We start from the raw sequence: 24,398 nt of genomic DNA on the forward strand, positions 1-24,398 counted from the left end.
GAGCTCCAGGGCGCCGGTCGAAGGAGAGGAGTTTGACGGGGAAGTACTCGCCTCTGCTGGGCTGGCAGTGGTTGACGCGCCAAGCAGCAGCAGCGGCGAGTCCGAGGAGGAGCAGTTGCTCCGGAAGTTGGTGATGCTCTACCGCGCCCGGCAAGCGAAACTGGAGTCCCGGGAAGTGCTTGTCGCGCAGGCGGGAGTTGATATAGAGAAGCATGTGGAGGAGCTCCAGAGCCGCAACCAAGAGGCCCTCCGATCCATTGCGGAGGAGAGGGCGCAGCTTGTCGAGGCGAAGAAGGCGTTCATCCTTGAAAAGGCTGAAGCCGAGGAGCAGCAGAGGCTCGCCGCCGAGGAGTTGTCCAGGCGGGAAGGTGAGCTGACGCAGAAGAAGGTTAACCTGGACAGCCACGAAGAGGAGCTCGCCGCACGGGAGCAATCACTTGGCGGGGCGCTCAAGGAAGCGAAGGATGCTGCCGCAGCTGCTGAGGCTGCCAAGAAGGAGTTGGAAGTGAAGGTGACGCAGCTGGAAGCTGACATGAAAGGGAAGAATGAGGAGCTTGCCGCACTCCAGCGTGAACGCGAGAAGGATGCCCTTGCTCATGGCGATCTGCAAGTTCAACTTGCCGACAAGGTCAAGGAACTGAACACCGTCAAGGACTCAAATGCTGATCTGGAGCTGAAGCTGGCCACACTGACGGAGACGCTGGATGGTGCCAAGAGGCGAGAAGACGACCTGAAGAAAGAGATCAAGGGCAACGAGGAGCTGCTGACGAGGGCCGCTGAGACTCAAAACACCTTCAGGGCTACGGTGGAGCTCTGGACGGAGGGCCTTGTCAACATCGCTGCAACCATCGACGAGGAGCTCACGCAACTGGACTTGGCGGGCTTCGGGTACTCCACTAACGAGAACCTCCAACCCAGCGCCAAGCTTACTCTGTTCTTCAAGGGCGTGGTGACGGCTCTCCAGCAACTCCGGGAAAGGATCCCAAAGTAGCTGGCTGACGAGTCGCGCGCCATCTGTGCCAGAGTCTTGGAGAAGGTGTTGGTGAAGGTGCTCTTCCGCAACCCGAACCTCAACCTCACCAACATTCTCAAGAAGCTGCCGGCGGGTGCTGATCTTGTAGAGCTCAAAGCCCTTGTCGCACCCATTGTGGACAAGGTGAATGAGGTCAGAAGGATCAACGGCGATCGTGTAGACTAGGCCGCCCTTTTCCTCCTTTTTCTTGCCGTTGCTAGACATGTCATAGGAACAATCCATTAGAGCGCGGCAATTTATTTATTGTAATATAACTTTATTCTGGGTAGTATTTGCTATGTTATTTCCTTTACTTGGTTCCCTCTTTTGCATGTTTTTACCCTACGCTTTTAGGGAACTTGCCGGTGCAGGCACCCTTGCCGCGAGCGCTGAGTGCGGAACATCAGCAGCCTGCTGGCGGTGTCGCCTCCGGCAAGAAACCTTGTCGGAACTAGTCGCAGCACACTTATGTTGTTGAGCGGACTCGAAACAAAGTATGGGCGCAACTAGCCACGAGTTGGTTCCTCCGCGCACAGGTTTTCCATACAAAGCACGGTCGTTCAAGGAAGATAACTTTTAAAAAAAAATTTAAAACTGATTGTGCTCAAACTTTGGCAACTTAGCTTTTCTGTCGTCTGCGTCCCGGCAAGGCTATACTTCTTTGAACGACGCCTGATCCACACCTTTATCCTCTCCTTCCCCCCCGGTGAACTTGTGGGCGAAGGAACCTTCTTTTTGAGCAAAAAGAAAGAAGAGAAAATAAAGATATGGAGCCTTAAGGCTCGTTATTGCTTACCGGGGGCAAGTGCTGCACAAAGTGTCAGACAATGCATGCAAAAAGAAAGAAAGCATGAAATTTGACAACATGTGTTGAGCATATGATCTTTATTTATGCACGGGATCTGCGCTCGGCTTTGTACAAAGGGTTACATGCAACAGCGGCAAGGCTTGTACAAAGGGTGGTTGTCGGAACAGCGGGTTCCGGCAACCGCGCCTTCTGGGTAAAACTTACGAAGATGCTCTATATTCCAGGAGTTGCTCACCGAAAAGCCATCTTCGGTCTCAAGGCGGACAGCGCCGGGCCTAGTGACTCGTTTTACCCGATAAGGGCCTTCCCACTTCGGCGTCAACTTGTTGGAATTCATGGCGGATTGAACGCGCCGAAGAACAAGGTCGCCTTCCTCAAAACTTCTGGCATTAACTTTGCGGCTATGGTAGCAACATAAAGCTTGCTGATAGCGAGCAGCTCGTACAGCAGCCTGAAGACGATCCTCCTCAAGGAGCAGCGCGTCATCTTGCCGCAGCTGCTCTTGCTCAAGCTCATCATAAGCGAGCACTCAGGTGATCCGTATACGAGTTCCGTGGGGAGAACTGCCTCTGCTCCATAGACGAGAGCAAAAGGTGTCTGGCCAGTGGCTCGATTTGGCGTCGTCCTGATCAACCAAAGAACCACTGGCAGCTCCTCGATCCAGTTTCTTCCGCACTTGTGCAGCCTGTCGAAAGTCCTGGTCTTGAGCCCGCGCAGCACTTCAGCGTTTTCCCTCTCCGCTTGACCGCTGCTTCTCGGGTGAGCAACAAAAGTGAAGCAGATCTTGGTGCCAAGATCTTGGACGTACTGCATGAAGGTGCGGCTCGTGAATTGTGTGCCATTGTCGGTGATGATCCTGTTAGGGACTCCGAAACGGCAAACAATTGACCTGAAGAACTTGACTGTTGACTGTGCTGTCACCTTCCTCACTGCTTCCACCTCCGGCCACTTCGTGAACTTGTCGATTGCCACGTACAAGTACTCGAAGCCCCCGACAGCTCGGGGAAAGGGGCCGAGAATGTCGAGCCCCCAGACCGAAAATGGCCAGGATAAAGGGATTGTTTGGAGAGCTTGAGCTGGTTGATGTATCTGTTTGGAGTGGAACTGGCACGCTTCACACTTGGTTACTTGTGCAGTTGCATCCTGGAGGGCTGTCGGCCAAAAGAAGCCTTGCCGGAAGGCTTTGCCGGCAAGTGCTCTTGCGCCAATGTTGTGACCACAAATGCCTTCATGTATCTCCGCCAACAGCTCCTGTCCTTCTTCCCGGGAAATGCACTTCAATTTCACTCCGTTGAATCTTCTTCTGTATAGTATGTCATCGACAAACTGGTACATACTTGATTGCCGGGCTACTCTCTTCGCTTCTTCTTGTTCTTTGGGAAGTTCTCCTGTTTGAAGGAAGTGGACGATCTGCTGTGCCCATGCCGGAGCTTGTGGTTCAACAACAAGGACTAAAGGCGCAAATGCTGCTGCGGGAACATCCGCTTCCATGGCAAGAATTTGTGATTCAGCCGGAGCGTGATGCTCCCCGGCAAGCGTGTCGGGACACAACTTGTCGGGAGTGTTTGCTTCAACGAAACAAACCCTAGGGCTTGTCGGAGCAGACTGCTCCTCAGCACTCTTTGTGTTGATCTTGGGGACCTTCTTGGCGGCGGCTTCGGGGAGCTCTGCCGGAAAGTAGTCGCCAGCAACCAACTTCCTCTTCTTGCTCTGTCCAATTGATGGTGTCACAGATGGTTGAGTCAGCTTGAGCACAAAAATCCCTGGTTCCACATGCAACTTGAGTGCGGCGCATTTTGACAGGCCATCTGCAATGTCGTTCTGAGCTCTCGGAACATGTTCCATCTACAGGCCGTCAAAATGCTCTTCTAACTTTCTCACTTCATCAATGTAAGCTTCCATCAACGGACTCTGATAATCTTTGTTTACTTGACGGACGACAAGCTGCGAGTCACCCCTGACAATGAGCTTCTTGACCCCAAGGTCTGCCGCAATTCTGAGTTCGGCAAGCAAGCCCTCATACTCTGCAGTATTGTTCATCGCTTGCTCCTTGGGAAAGTGCATTTGGACCACGTACTTGAGATGTTCCCCGGTGGGCGCGACAAGTAACACACCCGCACCGGCGCCTTGCAGCGAGAAGGCACCATCAAAGTACATGATCCATTCTTTGCTTGCCTCCTTGACGGGGATTCTCGTCTCTGAAGTTTCTTCATCAGGTGTCGGTGTCCATTCTGCTATGAATTCTGCCAATGCTCGGCTCTGGATAGTCGAGGTACTCTCAAACTTGAGGCCAAAGCTTGACAATTCCAGTGCCCACTCGACAATCCTCCCTATTGCCTCTGGATTTTGCAATATCCTCTTCAACGGAAAGCGAGTGACAACTATGATCTCATGTGCTTGAAAGTAATGGCGCAGCTTCCTCGAGGCCATGAGAAGGCCGAAAAGCAACTTTTGCACTCCAGAGTACCTTGACCTAGCTCCTTGTAGAAGGGAACTGACAAAATAAACTGGGCACTGCACCATCTTCTTTTGTTTCTCTTCCTGTGGCTGCACAGATCCATCCTTGTCGGGACCAGAGCTTGCCGAGGAAGCCCCCTGCTTGTCGCTGGACTCGCTTGCCATGGTCGCTGGCTCATCATCCGCCTCCCTCTCCACTACTAACGCAACACTAACCACTTGATTGGTTGCCACTAGATACAGCAGCAACTTCTCTTGTGGTTTAGGTGCGACAAGTATTGGAGTGGAGGACAGGTATCTCTTCAAGTCCTGTAGCGCAGCCTCCGCTTCCGGAGTCCATTTCATTGGACCTGCCTTTTTCAAAATTTTGAAAAATGGCAGGGCGCGCTCAGCAGACTTAGAGATGAACCTACTGAGAGCAGCAACGCAGCCGGCAAGCCTTCGCACATCCTTGACGCGCTTCGGTGCTTCGATCTGCTCAATGGCCTTGATCTTGTCGGGATTGGCTTCAATCAACCTCTGGGATACAAAGAACCCGAGAAGCTTGCCGGAAGGAACTCCAAACACGCACTTCTCGGGGTTCAACTTGAGATTGATCTTGCGCAGATCTGCAAAAGTCTCGTCCAAATCTTGGATCAAAGTTTCTCTGTCCTTGCTCTTGACCACTATGTCATCCATGTAAGCTTCTACATTTCTGTGCAACTGTGGCTCAAAAGCATGACTGACTACTCTTGCAAATGTTGAACCAGCATTCTTTAGTCCGAAAGGCATCCGTACAAAGCAGTACGTGCCACATGGAGTAATGAATGCGGTTTTCTCTTCATCCTCTTCTTCCATGAAGGTCTGATGATATCCTGAGTATGCATCAAGAAATGAAAGCAGATCACATCCTGCCGTGGAGTCGACAATCTGGTCAATGCGCGGCAAGGGAAATGGATCTTTGGGACAAGCTTTATTAACATCAGTGAAGTCAATACAAAGCCTCCACTTCCCGTTCGCCTTGCGCACGACTACTGGATTGGCTAACCACGTTGGATGGAGTACTCCTCGGACAAGGCCTGCTGCTTCCAACTTCTTGATCTCTTCCGCAATGAACTCTTGGCATTCCACCGCTTGCTTCCTAACTCTCTGCTTGACGGGCCGCACATGAGGGCAGACGGCAAGGTGGTGCTCAATTACTTTCCTGGGAACACCGGGGATGTCAGACGGTTGCCATGCAAACACATCGACATTCGCCCGCAGGAAAGCAACGAGCGCGCTTTCCTATTTAGGGTCAAGCGTGGCACTGATGGTGAAGGTACCACCAGTGCCGTCCTCCTTGGCGGCCACTTTCTTGGTCTCTAGTGAAGTTGTCTTCGCCTTCTTGCACTTGCCGGTGGAGCTCGATGGTGCGTCCTCGACGGTAGCGCAGCACTCCGAAGAGGTGCGCTTGCCGGAGTGGGCATCAGAGCTACTCTTGCCGGACTTGGTTTTCTTCTTCCCCCCGGGAGCTTCAGCGGCAAGTGGTTTGCGTTCTGCTGCGGCTGCTGCTTCCCGATAGATCTTGTCGGTACAGATAAGGGCATCTTTCTTGTCGCCGGGGACAGAAATGACACTTATCAGACCGGGCATCTTGAGCATGTTGTGAGCGTAGTGAGAGGCTGCCATGAACTTGGCAAGCGCTGGACGGCCGAGTATCCCATTGTAGGGCAATGGGAAATCAGCAACATCAAAGGTGACCTTCTCTGTCCTGAAGTTCAGCTCGCTGCCAAATGTCACTAGCAGTGTGATCTTCCCCTTCTGCTTGCTCCTTCCCGGGTTGATTCCTTGGAAAGTACCAGTCTCTTCGAGCTCGCTGTCGGGGATCTGGAGCTTCTTGAGCATCGCGGAAGAGATCAGATTCAAGCCGGCCCCGCCGTCAACCAGCATCTTTGTAACTTTGAGGTTGCGGATGGTTGGCGAAACCAACATCGGCAAGCACCCGACCGCGGTTATGCGGTCAGGGTGATCCTCAACATCAAAGATGATGGGCGTGCTGGACCACTTTAGGGGCTTGCGTGACTCAACGGACGGTTCTGTTGCATTTACTTCCCGCACCCACTGTTTGAGTTGGCGGTGCGAGGTGTGCAGAGAAGCACCGACGTCAACGCACAAAACCTCTGTTGCCTTCTGAAACTCCTGCTCGTCGGTCTCATCCTCATCCATCTCATCATCTTCATCTTCGTCTTCATCCTTGTCGCGGCCGCGGGGAGGCCTGTCTCCTTGCCACTGCTTGGCCTTACCGCGGCGCCCTCCCCGGGCAGGACGTTTCTTGCCGGACCCCCCTCCACCTTCCTGGGCCTTCTCCTTGTCGCGGCGCTTGTATTCAGCTTTCTGCAGCTCAACAAGCTGCTCAACCTTCTTGCAGGCCTGGAGATCATGGCCCTTGGTGCGGTGGATCTTGCAGTACTGCTTGCCGGAGCCGTCCTGCTTGTCGGCGGCCACCACAGCTTCGCCGGAGTCACCAGCTTTGGCCTTCTCGGCGCCGCCTCCGTTGCCGGACTGCTCGACAACTAGCACATCCTTAGCCTTCCTCTTTCTGTTATTCCGCCTCCGGCTCTTCTTTGCCGGAGGGGCGTCCTCACTGTCAGATCCTTCTGCTCCTGCGTTCTCTCCGGGGAGTTTCCTCCCCTCTTCAGCACGTGCGCACTTGTCGGCCAGAGCATATAGCTCGCCGACATCTCTGATCTTGCACATCGCCATCTCCGCCCTCATCCTGCGGTTATGCACGTTCTGATGGAACGCGCTGATAACCGCGGCAGGGTGGACGTCTGGGATGTTGCGCTGCACCTGGCTGAATCTCTGTATGTACTTGCGCAGGGGTTCTCCTTCTTTCTGGGCGAGCAGATGAAGATCGCTCTCCTGGCCATGGGGTTTGTGGCCGCCTGTGAAGGCGCCGACAAACTGATGGCACAGGTCCGCCCACGAAGAGATGGAGTTGTCCGGCAAGTGCATGAGCCAAGATCTGACGTTGGGCTTGAGCACCAGCGGGAAGTAATTGGCGAGGATCTTCTCGTCGCGCCCCCCGGCAGCCTGCACCGCTATGGTGTAGACGCTGAGGAACTCTGACGGATGGATCCTGCCATCGTACTTCTCGGGTACGTCTGGCTTGAAGTTCTTGGTACTGGGCCACTGGACCTGCCGCAGCTCACGAGTGAACGCAGGGCAACCTACCGCGTACGGCAAGTCGCCTGGTTCCCCTGGCGCATGCATATCGACAGTCGGCCCAGCGCGCTGGTCAGACTGACGTCGCGCTTCTCTTCGACGCTCGATGCGAGTACGAGCGTCTTCTTGTCGTCGTTCTTGGAGAACTTGACGTTGATCGCGGCGAGCTCGCGGGTCCGATGATGCAGTGGAGTCGGTGTCGAGGTTGGCCCGGCGAGTCGGCGATCTTGGCCTTCGGGGTGGGGAGTGCACGGTGGTGGCACCCCCACCGGTCTTGTCGCCATCGGCTTGCGCCTGGGCGTCTTGCCGCGGCTTCGACATGCTTGGTTGCCGGGGCTTGTCGCCGTTGGCGAAGCCGATGAGGCTCTGGATGGTGATCCTCCAGTCGTCGATCTTGTCCGGCACTGGGGGGTAGTCTAGTAGCAGTTGGGCTCGAGCCAACGCTTCTTCTGGAGTTTTCGGTGGCGGGGGCGAACGACGTGAGGAGCGGGATATGCTCAAACTTCTAACAGTGTTAGAAGGAGCAACATCTCGTCCAGGCGATCGTGCTGCGCTCGCGCCAACGTGTTGGCGTGAATGTTGGCCTTGAGCATCCCACGATCCACCGGCTTGGCCTTGTTCCAACGCGAGCACGGTGCCAGGAGCACCATGGCGTTGTCGATCCCGCACCTCCTGAGAGGGGTGCGGCGCATGTACGGAAAACGAAGTTTGCGGGGCCTTGTCCTTGGATCTGGTGACAATGTGAGTCCCCCCATCAACGCCCGTTCCTCCGCCGGCGTCTACCCCACCGCCAGTTTGCTCCGGCGGCGGTGGGACCTACATGGACGGAGCGGCCACCTCCGAAGCCTTCCTCTTCGGTGGCATGTCTATGAAGATGTTGATGTAGCGCGCGCGAAGACCGGATCAGGTTCGCACAACCTCGACGCCCCCTACCTGGCGCGCCAAAGATGTCGTGGGAGAACGAGCACCTATGGGGCAGGGCCCCTTTTCGGTCCGGCAGGGAGCGGAGGGCACAGGAAGAGCAGATCGAGGCGAAGGCACGCGAGGGATTTTACCCAGCTTCGGAGCTCTCCGGAGAGATAAAACTCCTACTGCTGCTTTGTGTTTTCTATTCTGTTCTTGCTCGAGAGCGTGGGTGCGTTGTAGTATCGAATGAGTCGAACCCCTTCTACGTGCGCATGGGCCTCCTTTTTATAGGCTAAAGGGGTCACCGACAGGTGGCAACGCAGAGAGGGGGGTAAAAAAGTAAAAAGAGGGGTTGGTACAACCGCTATCTACAGTGCCCCCTACCTAACTCTGACGGCAGGGGACAAGGGCATTTAATGCCCGTCCGGTCGCCCAAACAGTGCAGGAAACGACCGTTAGGGGCGCCACCGATCGCCACGATGGCCTTCTCGTCATCTCCACTTGCCACCTCGCACCGCTTGGCTGCACAGCTACCCGCCACGTGCGCTTGGAATGATCCTGCGGCGACACGTCGTCGGATGCGCTGGTGCGTGGGTGCAGAGTGGTGGCTTCGCCGCGGCAAGCGCCTTGCCGTGGTCGTTGTCTTGTTGCACCCGCAAGCTTGTCGCTCGCCGGGTCTTGCCAGGATGCGCGGTGCGTCACGGCAAGTCTCTTGAAATGCCTTGGTTGGCCTTCCCGGCAAGCTCCTCTTGCCGGGGTCTTGTCCTTCCCGGGAAGCTCCTCTCGTCGGGGCCTTGTCTTCTTAGTTAAACACTTTGTTCTTGAATGGCACAAATAGGAGTGGCGGAGGATCTTGGCGGACGCCCGGCAAGCCTTGCCGCGGGACGCTGCTACTGCCCGTGCACAAGTTCGGGATACTAAGGTACCCCTACTTTAGTACACCGACACTTTTGTAAGTCGTTTCAGACAACTAAAAATGAACTATTTTGCATATTGTATGAAATGTCTTCAAGGTCTTATAAAAGTGAACATAGGGAGTACTATAAATTAATTAATGAGGAGTTATTTGAAAAAACTCGAAACAGTACCCACACTAACGTGGATTAGAGTGTGTCACATAATTAGTTATTTGAATTAGAGTGTGTGTCACGTAGTTAGTTATTTGAATTAGAGTGTGTGTCACCTAGCGATCTCCAATTCTAACGTGGATTTCGCATTTCACTATATCCACGCTACTTTTTTAATACAAATTCATATGTATATGATGAACACCATGGTAGTGAGAAAACTTTTGGATGGATTCAAATATATGACCTACAAAATAGCACAACAAATTGAGCCAATGTCAACTTTTCAAAACTTAGTATGACACGAATTCGAAATAATTACCCGTATGCCTGGTCCTCGGTTCAAATCTTACAACGTACACCGAATTGAAACATCGATATTAAGTCTCTTACTATGTACATTCAAATGTTGTTTTTAGTCCCCCCCTGCGCACAAACGCTACATACTTCCTATATCGGTCAATCTTCCTCTCCTAACCACCTTAGCAAGCTATCGGTTTCCAACACATGTTCATTCTTTCTCTCCATGTTTCGATATCTAAGTCTCTCAACTACACAACCCCTTTTTCCACTCCTGTTACCAAATGTATTTACCTCACACACCCGCCATTGCACCCCATGCCGAGCTCTCTCTCTCCCCCTCTCCCTCTCACCCTGTCGCGCTAAATACATGCATTGCCTATCTAGCTCCCCCAACCTCTCGTGCCCACGAACGCACGTTGTATATCTAGGTCACTCCCTCGAGTCTGTCTTACTCTTTCTTCCGCACGGCGGGCCACACTCTCTCAATCTCGCTCTCTTTATCCGAGTCTCGTTTAACCTCGTTTTCTTTCACACACAAATGACATATCTCCCTGTTCTGGCCTCGATCAACACACTCTATACTCTCTCACGCAGATTGTCTATCTAGGTCAGTCCATCCAAGCCGCTGCCACTCTTTTGACCTCATGGTGGGCCACACTCACTCAATCTCTCTCTCTCTATGTGTGTGTGTGTGTGTGTGTGTGTATGTCTCGATTTACCTTGCTCTTTCTCGGACAAAAATGATATATCACCATGTTTGAGCCCAATTCGACCTATTCACATTGTATACTCTCTCACGCACATCGTCTACCTAGGTCACTCTCTCCAACCCGTCTCACTCTTTCGATCGCACGGCGACCCTATGTGAACGATTGACCTTGTTTCCTCCCATGCACAAAATATATCTACACGTCTGTGTCTGGATCATCTCTCAAGCTCTATCTTACAGCCCTCACCCTTACCAAAAGCTCAATCGGACAATATCTCTCCGGAGCATATATATTTGTTCAATGAATGTCGGACTACACTCACTTTGTCTCTCTATCTATATGTCTCTCGATTGACCTTGCTTTCTCATACCGTATCTTCCACGCGTTGAAGCTACTACCTCTCCATCCCTTGCAAAGCCGGAGCTATTTACATTGCGAGGGGCACTCCAACCTTGGATTAATTTGTGTAGGCATTTATTCCGGTCGGTTTAGATTATATTTTCATAGCATTCGGCCCACAACTACTCCAAACGCCGTTGCAACCCTTGCAACTCCCCTAGTTGATTTCCCTCTGGCTCGGTCATCGCACTCTCGCACGTCCTTTCTCACCTTCAACGTTGCACCATGGTATTATTGAAAAAACTATGTTGTTCTCTTTAGTTATTATAAATAAGCTACAAAACTACACACCGATAGTCCACTTGGAATGGAACAAATTTCGACCCACAAATTAAAGTGCTACAAACTACACACCAAGGGGCCCACGTGTCATGAAACAAATTTGGACCCATATACAAATTAAAAAAATAAAGGATGAGGATCGAACATGCGACCGGGCCTTCAAGCCGCACGTCAATAGGCAACATACGTAGAATAGCAATGTTTGTTGTACCCCCTTTGTTCACATAATAGTTTTATATTACCACAGCCTAATTAATGGATAACATGTAATATTATTTTTAGTACTATTCGCCTTCACTTACTGGTGGGTTACATGTGTGCTCTCTCTCTCTCTCTCCTCCCCTTCTGCGTCTAGACGCACGGGCAAACAGGAAGAACTCGCGGGCGATGTTGCCGTTGACCATATCTGGACGCGTTCACAACTCACAAGTCATGGCACCAGTTTCACGTACTAGCAGCACTAGTCAGTGTGTATGTGAAATGCACGTTAATTTGGAAGTATATTAAGTGCATGCGGATATTAACTACTAGGATATTATTTGCGTGTTGTCAAGTGATTAGCACTATTTTTGGCATGAAATTAACTCCACGCTAAACGTGTTGAGCGCTCGCCATTGAAGCAGTCTAGGTCGTTGGATGACAAGGAATACATGTGGCACGATGACGTTTTATATTTCATATGATACGGCTCTAGCAGAACATTCAATCGATCAAACCATACATTTCGTTCAGTCTGACTCCGACTTTAAATTATACGACGATCGATATAAACTAAACAGAAATGATAAACGTTCGGATTTTAAGCATGGCAATCCGAATGTTTTTCATGGCAAATTTAGATTACGCGGCGGCGGCGGGGGTATCTCGCGGTGGGAAGCGGCTCCTCTGCCGTGCTTTGTGTGTCGTCGGACCACTGACCGACGGCGACAACGGCGTCTTGCGCCGTTGTTGGCGTACTCCTGGACCTTGGCCTAGCTTCAAGGAAGGCCAAAATGTTCTGGACTTCGGAGCGAGTCAACTGGCGGGAGGAGGCGACTGGCGTTGGTGCAAGGAAGCGGTCGACGGTGGCCATCCATGCCGCTGAGGGGGGCACTGGCACCCGCGCGGGGACAGGCGCTGTCAACGGCGCGGCGGAGACGTTCGTGTGCATGGGCACCGGCACGGGCGCGCACGTTAGTGCACGCGCAGGCGCATGTGTTGGCAGGTGCACGGGCACCGGCACGAGCGTGCGCATCAGTGCACGCGCAGGCGCATGCGCTGGCAGGTGCACGGGCGCGTGAAAGTCGGCGGGGACCTCGTGGAACCACGTGGCATCAAGCTCGGCAACAATGTGCGGCTCCCAGCCCATCAATGCCACCGGGATGGGCGCTGGCGCAGTCGGGGTGACGGGAGCCGGAACGGGAGCGTGGACAGGCGTGGTGTCTTCCCGCAAGGCCAGTTCAAGCTCGTCCCAAAGCGCCTTATGTTCTTGAGAGTCCGGCTGGGTGTCTTCCTCATGAAACTGGAACACTAAGGGTAGACCATCGTGATGCGGCATGGCGTACGTTTAGGTTAGGCTAGTTGGAGGTAGACGACAGGAGAATTAGAGAGGAAGAGAGAGGATTGTAGCGATACCGGGTAGTGCGGGGTTGATTTTAAACTGCAGCGCCAGCGACATTAAAAGTGGGAGCAGTTGGGACGACGGTGGGCGGCGGAGCCTGGTCAAAGGTCTCGCCTCCCGGTGAGTCTGCACAACGGTCTGCTCGTACGCCTCCCTGACAGCCGGCGCAGCGGTCTGCTCGCACGCCTCCCGTCGACTCACACGCTTGCTGGGATGGCACCTGCCGATGAGAAGCGGGGACTCGTGGAGGCATGTAAACGCCCATGGTTTCAATAGTGAAAGCGTTCGCCTTAATGTGACAGGTCTTTCCCCTCAAAAAAACGCGACAGGTCTTTGTTCCAAAACACCTTGGCTCTTCATTTGTGCAACTTGTCATAAGCAGCTTGTCTCGAATTGAAGAAAAAACTTACGAAGTAATATCTGTGCCATATCACGTGACCATGCTCAGTTTCAAGAATTTATGATCCCTTTTGGACTTTCTAAAATTTAAGACCCAGGATTCGAAACAATGTCATAACCTGCATCATGCAATAAATTTTGAAGCCGTACATCTGTCCTGTTGTATTTCTTAAGAAAGGATTTGGTCAAACATTTTGCTTAGTTAAACCTCCTTTCTGGTTTATAGGGCTCAATTCAAAAATCTCACCAACCAAGGTAGATGGTGAGTGGTGGAACAATTGTTGTAGTTTGCAAAACCACTCAATTAATGCGCTTGTTTTCCTCAAAAATTGTGTTTACGAATGCATTAATTGCAATGCATGCATGCATAAAGTACATGCATTGGTCAATTTTCTCTTAATACTTGCATATAATGATTTATTGCACCTTGAAATCTGAACATGTGATCGGGAACAACCAAATTGAGACTTATAAAATGGGAAAACTAAAATTTTGAGATAAGCCCTATAAACCGGAAAGGAGGGAGTAAAAGGATAATCCCTCCGTACCAGTGCATTGCCTGATATATTAACTCAAGTACTAGGCACGAACAAAAAAAGTACGGAGTACTAGGCACGAACAAACGGGCTCAATTCTGTGCTCATCCTGGTGTAGTAGTAGTAGTAGTACTAGGCAATGCAGTTGACGGGTGACATTGAAGAGCGGCGACCGAGGGAATTGAACCATGCTCGGCATGGTAGGTAATGTTGTTTAGTTACTAAAGCATCCCTCTGTTGTTCATAGGTAGTCATTATGGACCGGGGACATGAGGGGAATTTCCTAGGGCTGGAATTCTGGCCGCCAGATATTTCGACTTGAAACGCTGAGGCTCGACTGGTTGGGGTTGCCTAATGTGCGTACCACGCACGCCACCGAAGGACACGAGCCCGTTTTTTTAGGATCAACACGAGCCAAGGTCTGGCTGGTACGCCGTTGGGTCCTACCATTTGAGAATACGAAAGGAACCTTTTCACAGCCCCAGTTCAACCCTTGCTTGATTTTGCTTGTTCATCATGCCATCATGTTTAAATTCCAAAGAAATTTGAAATGGGGATTGTTGAAACCCTAGCACCAAATGAAATTTAACTAGGTTCAATAAAAATATTTTCAATAACCCAGAATGCCCTTTGGAAATGTTCATGATTTCTGTTAAAGGTGAAAACCTCTTCCAAAAATGATGAACATATTTATAGGCTATTCCTGGATTTTTGAATTAAATTATATAGTATTTGCATTTGGGCATTTAATAGCTAATAATATTTTAAATGCTCAAATAATCACAAACTAAAATGTTTACTGTTGGAAATATTCCAAACAGTGACATGGGGCAGTTTCATGATTTTTGGTAATGCCCTGGCATTTTTAATAAAGCCCTAAATTTACAGAATAATAGAAAACAGAACAGAAAAATAAAACAGAGCAGAGACCTACCTGACGCTTACCTGTCCAGCCTGGCCGGCCCAGCTGGCAGCCCACCTAGCGGCTCAGCCCACCAGGGCAAGCGGTCGCCTTCAACCTCTGCCACTAGGCAGAGGCGTGTCGCCGGGCGCGCGATCGCCGTGGCCAGCTCCCTGCCTACTTCCTCCACCCCGACTCCTCTAGACGCGCCACAGAGACGCCCAGCACCCCCTGCACCCCTCTCCTCTCTCCCTGGACCTCTCTCCCTCCTCTGCTCTCTCCCTACGACGCCACCGAATACGCCCATCGCCGCCGACGCCGTTTACCGCGGCCACAGCCACCCCCTCGCTCCCTCTACGCATCCCTGAGCTCCGCCCTGACCCCGTGGAGCTACACACCCGACGCACGCGACCAGAGGAGGTCCCAGTCGACCGGAGCATCGTCGTCTTCATCTCCGGTGCCCGGAGATCGCCGTCATCAATTCGCCATTGCAGAAGCTTCCCCGAGCCCACCGAGCTTCTCTCCCGACCCCTTGTGAGCTCCTACGCCTTTCCCCTCTCTCCCCGTAGTCTAACTCGCCCTCTAGCACTAGCGCTGCCACGCCCGAGAGCTTGCTGCCGCCGTCCATGGCACCGCCGGGGCCACAACTGCTGCCACTCGCGTCCGAGTGTTGCCCCGTGCTCAGCACACTCCCAGGAGCCGGGCGCGCCCACCAGTTCGACCTACCGTTCCCCCTAGCGCCAACCCGCACCAACCCCGAGCTCCGGCCGCCGCCGCGAGCTTGATTCCGGCGAGTCCGTTCAACCTCAGCCCCTCCCGCTTGCTTAGATGGATGCGGCTGAGCGCCAGCTATGCGTAGATGATCGCTGCCGCTGTTTTGGTCGCCGGAGGGCGTTTCCCGAGCCCCTCCGCCGCGTCTGGACACGCCGGCGGCTAAACGCCGGCAACCGTTGATCCTTGACCGGCATGGGTTGACCCCACTGCCCGGTTTGACTCTCGCCTCACTCCCACTGACTTGCGGGCCCCGCCCGGCTAATTAATCTAGTTTAGGTTTAAAACTTAATTAGTTTAACCTAGGTTAGTGCTAATTAAACTAGGTTCATTAGTTAGCCACTGACACACGGGACCCACTGGTCAGTTTGACCTGGGCTGCCCCGTTGACTCACTTACCTCATGCTGATGTCAGGCTGATGTAGTAATCCTTTTTCTGGAATTAGTTTAATTCCATTAATTCAGGAAATTCCAGAAAATGTCCTAAACCTCTAAAAATCATATAAAATCAACCGTAGCTCCAAATGAAACAAATTATATATGAAAAATGATCAGAAAAATCCAATCTTTCCATCTGTACTAGCATCATGCATGTCAGAACACTTTAACCTTGCTGTTTAGGTGAAACAAGCTAATGCACTTATATCACTTATTATTTTGGGTGATCATTGAATCCTTGGTTCAAATGGAGTCAAACCTTTATGTCCCAAGTTGCATTAGACCTATCACACATCATATTGCCATGTCATAGCATGCATCATATTGTTGCATTGCATTGATTGTGTCCTTCTGTGTTAGCCGGTAACTGTTCCCTCTCAGTAGACGACGTTCCGACGACGAGATCTATGACACCAATGAAGAACTATATTATCTTCAGAAGTGCCAGGCAAGCAAAACCCCCTTGTTCATTTCGATACAATCCTACTCTCTTGCTCCTGCTCTCTTTTACTGCATTAAGACAACAACGATTCATCTGTTACTTGCTGCGGTAGCTGAACCCCTTTATCCTTTGCATGACCTGTCATTCCACAGTAAATAGCTAAAACCCACTAGCATGAGTAGGAGTTGTTTGAGCCCTGTTGTGCCTACTCATTCATGCTTGTTGTCATGCCTGCTACTGCTTAGAGTTGAGTCAGGTCTGATTCATCGGGGCTGAATCAGAGGTGTGTGAACATGTCCTACTGTGTGTGAGCTAAGTGTGTGAACACGATTTGGTAAAGGTAGCGGTGAGAGGCCATGTAGGAGTACATGGTGGGTTGTCTCATTGCAGCCGTCCTCAGGAACTGAGTTCTGTGTTTGTGATCCATGATTCAGCTACTACCACGCATTGGGCCCGAAACCAATGGACCCTCTCGGCTTCTTAATCACCCTTGTCCTCTGTCCAGGAGTTGCAAGTAGTTTCTGGTGTTTGTAGTATGCTGGATGCCGTGCGCAGCACTGACCGAAGGGGTGGGCTGTGATGCGGTAGGCACGTGGCACGGTGTACCGGGCGCCCGTTTGGTGTCTCGGGAATCCTGCTCACATCGTTTGGGGCTGTGAGCGAAACTTCGGCCGGATCTCCTCATGGATGGAACCCGGATAGGCGATAAACCTGGACTAGGGACTTGAGTGTTTAGGTAGGTCGGGGCCGACACCCTCGTTGGGCTTCCTCTTGAAGGTTGCCGAGTACATGTCGTGTAAACGGCGGTAAGTGGTGAGAGCGTGTGTGAAGAAGTACACCCCTGCAGGGTTAACATCATCTATTCGAATAGCCGTGTCCGCGGAAAAGGACTTCTGGGTTGCCTATATCAGTTCATAGACAAGTGAAAGTGGATACTCTAAAATACGCAAGATAAGTGTGAGTGCTATGGATGGCGTTCTCGTAGGGAGACGGAGCGGATCCATAGTGGTGTATTGATACGGTGAATATGTGGACTCGTGTGCGCCACCTCAAAAGAGTTACTTGCAGTCGTAGTTTAGGATAGCCACCGAGTCAAAGTTGGCTTGCTGCTGTTAAACTCCACCATCCCCTTTGTTGAAAATGATGCATATGTAGTTAGTTCTGATGTAAGTCTTGCTGGGTACATTTGTACTCACGTTTGCCTATTTTACGTTTTTGCAGAGAGACTTCGGTCTTGTTAGTAGTTCCGCGTGGACTTCAATGTTTAGCTTGATACCTCAGCTACGATCTTGTGCCCTCGGCAGGATCTGGTAGATAGTCAGGCTTCTAAGCCATTTTCATTTATAGATGTCTGTACTCAGACATGATAAGCTTCCGCTTCTGTTTGACTTGTATGCTCTGAATGTTGGGTCGTGAGACCCATGTTTGTAATATCTCGCTCCTTAGAGCCTAATGAATAAATACTTGAGTCGTAGAGTCATGTTGTGATGCCATGTTGTATTTGCACATATCAAGCATATTGTGTGTATGTTATTGGAATGCTTGGTATGTGTGGGATCTGACTATCTAGTTGTTTATCCTTAGTAGCCTCTCTTACCGGGAAATGTCTCCTAGTGTTTCCACCGAGCCATGGTAGCTTGCTACTGCTCCGGGACACTTAGGCTGGCCGGCATGTGTCCTTCTTCATTCCTGTGTCTGTCCCTTCGGGGAAATGTCACGCGATGAATACCGGAGTCATGTTAGCCCGCTACAGCCCGGTTCACCAGAGTCCTGCTAGCCCAGTGCTACAGCCCGGATTCACTCGCTGATGACCGACACGTTCGATGCTGGATCATGGATGCATGTCCCTGTAAGTCTGTGCCACTTTGGGTTTACGACTAGCCATGTCAGCCCGGGCAAAGGTAAGGCGACACCCGTGGGAATACCGTGCGTGAGGCCGCAAAGTGATATGAGGTGTTACATGCTAGATCGTCGTGGCATTGAGTCGGGGTCCTGACAGCTTTGGTATCACGGCCTGACTGCCTGTAGGATTACCAAGCCAAACTTGTCGAAGTTGTGTCTAGAAATGCTTTAGTTATGTAAGGGAATTGATTGTGGGATGGAACGTAAGGCTCTTTTTACTCCTTATACCTCATGGCCTTCTGATCTGAGTCAACCTCTTCTCTTCTACGGGGATTAAGCACTAGGCCTTCTCATCTATCTATCAGGATGACATGTTACTAGTCCATAGACTTATAGGATTGTTGGTTTCAAGCCCCAGTTCAGTTCCTACTACTTCCGTATGTTCATAGCTGGTCTCAGAACCTTGCTTTTGTGATGTTGAGTGGTTATGCCACCATTTCTGCAGGATATCTCAAATATTTTTAAGCATTTACAGCCGTTATGCTGTCCGAGTCATCCCAGGTTTCTAAATAGTCTGATGCATTTGCAAATCCTTTCTTTCCGTTCCCGATGTCCTTTATGGTCAGAATAAGCACACTAACCGGTGCGTTGAGGTAATTTATTGCCTTGACATATATGTTGGAGCTATTATTATGACCCTAGGTGTTTTAGGGAGTCACCTAGTAATTTAGCCATGTTATGTGTTCCCAGTGTGATGATTCTGGCCATTATTCTCGAAAGCATCCCATGATGCCATTTAGTTAGTAGGTATTCTACTTTTGGGTTTTGAACCCGAGATTCACCCCACTTACTACATGTTGATAGTGTTTGCTCGTTCCTCTAGGATATTAGTAACCTTGGCGATAGTTCTCGAGGTTCGTGGTATATCATTCTTCCAAATACCATGAACTACTTATGGCAGCAGTTCCTCGTTGAACCAAAAGATCGCAACAAAAGTGCTCTCGATGAATTATCGATTCTATGTTGTCACCCTGCCAGTCCTACCTCTCTGCATGAATTGTCTGGAAGAAATATGTTGAACTCGTTCGACATTCTAATCCATGCATCCACAACTCAGGAAATCATATGTTCTTTTGAGTTGTCCCTCTTAGTTGTCTTCTGACCCTCGTCTATCAATTGATAGACAAGAGTAGTTGTGCACCCGAACTCATCGATGTTTATTATTCTTGTGGTCCGTCAAGCCATTCTATTCTGGAATGACTAGGAGAAACAAACTCCAGTACCTTGTCCATTTCTAGGATTGGGTCAAAGCAGTCGTACTCCGCAGATCAAATTGCTAATCTACCTTTTGCTCTGTTCTACCTTGGAGTATTACCATCTTTATATCAAGAATGTCATGGGAATCGCACACCATCCTATGAATTCCTGATGTAGTAATACTCCTCGCCATCATTACTCATTCCTCGGTTCCGTGTTGTCGCAACCGGAATACCGACAAGTGAATCATGGTGTGTGAAATCAATACTGTTAGCAACTCCGTTACTTGGTAGTTAAATGGACAACAACTTCATTCTTAGCGTGCTGACTATTGAATCATCATCCTAGGATTGATCGTGCTACCTAGTCCTTATTCTGGTGCACTCCTCGATCAATGAGTTAGGATTATTCAGTCCCTTGCTTATTTGATCATATCGTCTTGCCCTGAAAAGCAAAGTTGTTCTCGAGCTTAGTAACATACCGGTGGTTCGTGATGTTCCGAAAATCTTCTCGGAAGTGTTACCAGGTTGTCCCCTGACCGCTATGTTGAGTTCGTGATCATATTGGTTTTCCTCTAAACCACCAATTCTCCAAGAATCTGTGTGGGATATCCCTGAGCTAGTTGGTTGAGCTAGACAACAACTTGGAGAGTTGGAAGATAAAAGCTCACCTGACTTAGTTCATCTCCAAGGGATATCCTTGTGTGTGTTTGTTGAAGAAAGGTAATATCTTCATTGATTGATCCTCGTGATTAGTTGTTGGACTTATTGTCTTGCCAAAACTTTGATTTGAGTATGGGCTATCCTCAAATCAAGTCAGAACCAACGATGTTCGTAATGTTGTCTTACTCATGGATTTTCCTCGAGCATACACCATTACATCTTTTAGGTCTGACCAATGCTATCGCCGTGTTCACATGATGGTGGAAGTCCAGTGATATGGAAATTCCGATGAGTTGATGTTGAGCCCATCAGCAACATCTTGTCTCCCCCATGATCCATGTGGAGCATTAAAGCTAGCATTGGAAACTTTTGCAAGCATTATCTTCGTGCCTGTTCATGAAGAATATGTTGGATGAAAGAAGTGGCTTCCTGTAGTTCATGTGCATTTGAAGCAAGTTGCCGCCGTGAATTCGAGAAAGTTTTTTTTTGCTTCCTCGGGTACCATCCCAAATCAGTCATGCATGTGCGAAGTATGCTATGGTTTGACAGGCTCGCAACCTTCATTCCATATGTATCCCTAGCACACCAAGCCACTGATTGATTTGTTCCAGATAAAGGAGTCTGCTTTAAAGTAAGTACTTTAGATTACCGCGCGGAGACTTCAATATCATTAATGATGGTTCCCCTCCTGAATTCGGTCGTGTTTTTATTATAAGACTACCATGTGGTCATGCTTGTCTGGGACAACGTGTTCACATGTTTGTAGCAGAACCAGCTCATGTTTTGGAGCTTACTACCGTAGTCCATTTCCCGAGAATCTCGCAACGTTATCTCATCGATTTGTGTTGCAAACTTTCATTTTACTTTCTAGACTTGATGAGTCTGGAATAATCTGACACCAACCAGATCTGAATCTCAGGCAGATATGATGGTTGGAACGTGTCCCAAGAACTATAATATTGGTCTCTCTGTAACCCGGTAAAATGGATGTCGTGGCCAACACACCCAACCGGAAGACCTATTATTGTAGTATCTTGTTTGAGGAAGTTGGCTACCTCCCCATAAGGATTTCGTAGAATTTATTCTAGTAGTTGTTCCTTATGTATTCTTGAGCTTCCGAAGTCCGACCTATTACTTGATGTTCTAGATACCAAACCGTTTCAACAAATGGATTGCGCTAGCACATCAAGGAGTACATTAGAAGCGGAGTGCTAAATGTTTCTCGGTCGATCGTCCAGATTTTGTTTCCTTGGCCCCGCTAAGGTGAAATCTAAGAAAGTGTGGTCTTTCTTTCTATCTGCATCGTCCATCGCTACTCATCATGGTAGTATGTTGTGTTGCCAGCACCCTTGACACGGATGTTGATAAAACCTTGATGATTATGGAAATGCTCAAGTTCTTGAGAGCACACACAAGCGCTAGGTGTTATCATCGGCACTAACTGGGATTGCTCTCAGTTTCCTCGGTTATGCTATAACCATTCCAACAGTGGATTCACTCTCTACTGTTGAACTTCTCCCCAGTTACTAAAACCATTCCTTGTGTTGTCTTCAACAAGGTAGTCCACATCATCCATTCTGGCCCGAGAATGTCTTTCTTTCGGACTCCTTCAAATGATCGATTGTGATTTGCCTTAAGCTGGTATAAAGAGCCTCAGTGATCTTTGAATCAAAGGTAATTCTTTTTGCCACTTAAAGGATGATTCTGCGAGCCACCTTCCCTAAGGTGCCCCATTATGGAATCATGGCAGTTTACCCTCGTTACTTGAAATCCTTGTCAAATTGTTTCTTCCGTCCCTTCTGATGCATGTTTTGCCTCTCAGCTCCAGAGATGTTTCCATGTTCCATTCTGTGAGTTGATCTTGTGATCATTAAGATGATCCTAAGTTGCTCGAACCTCACGAAGATCGATTCTTCTAAAATTCTTCCTTTCTACTTGTTGCCATGTGGGATGGAGTTCTCAGAGCAAGACTTCGAGACAAAGATAGTGATTGAATCAACACTCATTTGAAGTGCAACCTGGATCGTGAAGATTGCGATAGTTGCGTTCCCCTCCCCTTCATCTTACCCTACGCTTGAATCTCGGGACGAGATTCTTGTTTAGTGGGGGTGAGTTGTCACAGCCCCAGTTCAGCCCTTGCTTGATTTTGCTTGTTCATCATGCCATCATGTTTAAATTCCAAAGAAATTTGAAATGGGGATTGTTGAAACCCTAGCACCAAATGAAATTTAACTAGGTTCAATAAAAAAAATTTCAATAACCCAGAATGCCCTTTGGAAATGTTCATGATTTCTGTTAAAGGTGAAAACCTCTTCCAAAAATGATGAACATATTTATAGGCTATTCCTGGATTTTTGAATTAAATTATATAGTATTTGCATTTGGGCATTTAATTGCTAATAATATTTTAAATGCTCAAATAATCACAAACTAAAATGTTTACTGTTGGAAATATTCCAAACAATGACATGGAGCAGTTTCATGATTTTTGGTAATACCCTGGCATTTTTAATAAAGCCCTAAATTTACAGAATAATAGAAAACAGAACAGAAAAATAAAACAGAGCAGAGACCTACCTGACGCTTACCTGTCTAGCCTGGCCGGCCCAGCTGGCAGCCCACCTGGCGGCCCGGCCCACCAGGGCAAGTGGTCGCCTTCAACCTCTGCCAGTAGGCAGAGGCGTGTCGCCGCGCGCGCGAGCGCCGTGGCCAGCTCCCTGCCTGCTTCCTCCACAACGACTCCTCCAGATGCGCCACGGAGACGCCCAGCACCCCCTGCACCCCTCTCCTCTCTCCCTGGACCTCTCTCCCTCCTCTGCTCTCTCCCTACGACGCCACCGAATACGCCCATCACCGCTGACGCCGTTTACCGCGGCCACAGCCACCCCCTCGCTCCCTCTACGCATCCCTGAGCTCCGCCCTGACCCCGTGGAGCTACACACCCGACGCACGCGACCAGAGGAGGCCCCAGTCGACCGAAGCGTCGTCGTCTTCATCCCCGGTGCCCGGAGATCGCGGTTGTCAATTCGCCATTGCAGAAGCTTCCCCGAGCCCACCAAGCTTCTCTCCCGACCCCTTGTGAGCTCCTACGCCTTTCCCCTCTCTCCCTGTAGTCTAACTCGCCCTCTAGCACTAGCGCTGCCGCACCCGAGAGCTTGCTGCCGCCGTCCATGGTGCCGCCTCGGCCACAGCTGCTGCCACTCGCGTCCGAGCGTTGTCCCGTGCTCAGCACACTCCCAGGAGCCGGGCGCGCCCACCAGTTCGACCTATCGTTCCCCCTAGCGCCAACCCGCACCAACCCCGAGCTCCGGCCGCCGCCGCGAGCTTGATTTCGGCGAGTCCGTTAGACCTCAGCCCCTCCCGCTTGCTTAGATGGATGCGGTTGAGCGCCAGCTACGCGTAGATGATCGCTGCCGCTGTTTTGGTCGCCGGAGGGCGTTTCTCGAGCCCCTCCGCCGCGTCTGGACACGCCGGCGGCTAAACGCCGGCAACCGTTGATCCTTGACCGGCGTGGGTTGACCCCACTGCCCGGTTTGACTCTCCCCTCACTCCCACTGACTTGCGGGCCCCGCCCGGCTAATTAATCTAGTTTAGGTTTAAAACTTAATTAGTTTAACCTAGGTTAGTGCTAATTAAACTAGGTTAGTTAGTTAGCCACTGACACACGGGACCCACTGGTCAGTTTGACCTGGGCTGCCCCGTTGACTCGCTTACCTCATGCTGATGTCAGGCTGATGTAGTAATCCTTTTTCTGGAATTAGTTTAATTCCATTAATTCTGGAAATTCCAGAAAATGTCCTAAACCTCTAAAAATCATATAAAATCAACTGTAGCTCCAAATGAAACAATTTATATATGAAAAATGATCAGAAAAATCCAATATTTCCATCTGTACTAGTTTCATGCATGTCAGAACACTTTAACCTTGCTGTTTAGGTGAAACAAGCTAATGCACTTATATCACTTATTAATTTGGGTGATCATTGAATCCTTGGTTCAAATGGACTCAAACCTTTATGTCCCAAGTTGCATTAGACCTATCACACATCATATTGCCATGTCATAGCATGCATCATATTGTCGCATTGCATTGATTGTGTCCTTCTGTGTTTGCCGGTAACTGTTCCCTCTCAGTAGACGATGTTCCGACGACGAGATCTATGACACCAATGAAGAACTATATTATCTTCAGAAGTGCCAGGCAAGCAAAACCCCCTTGTTCATTCCGATACAATCCTACTCTCTCGCTCCTGCTCTCTTTTACTGCATTAGGACAACAACGATTCATCTGTTACTTGCTGCGGTAGCTGAACCCCTTTATCCTTTGCATGACCTGTCATTCCACAGTAAATAGCTGAAACCCACTAGCATGAGTAGGAGTTGTTTGAGCCCTGTTGTGCCTACTCATTCATGCTTGTTTGTC

This window comes from Triticum dicoccoides, chromosome 5B (assembly GCF_002162155.2).
Source record: "Triticum dicoccoides isolate Atlit2015 ecotype Zavitan chromosome 5B, WEW_v2.0, whole genome shotgun sequence".
Classification (NCBI taxonomy): domain Eukaryota; kingdom Viridiplantae; phylum Streptophyta; class Magnoliopsida; order Poales; family Poaceae; genus Triticum; species Triticum dicoccoides.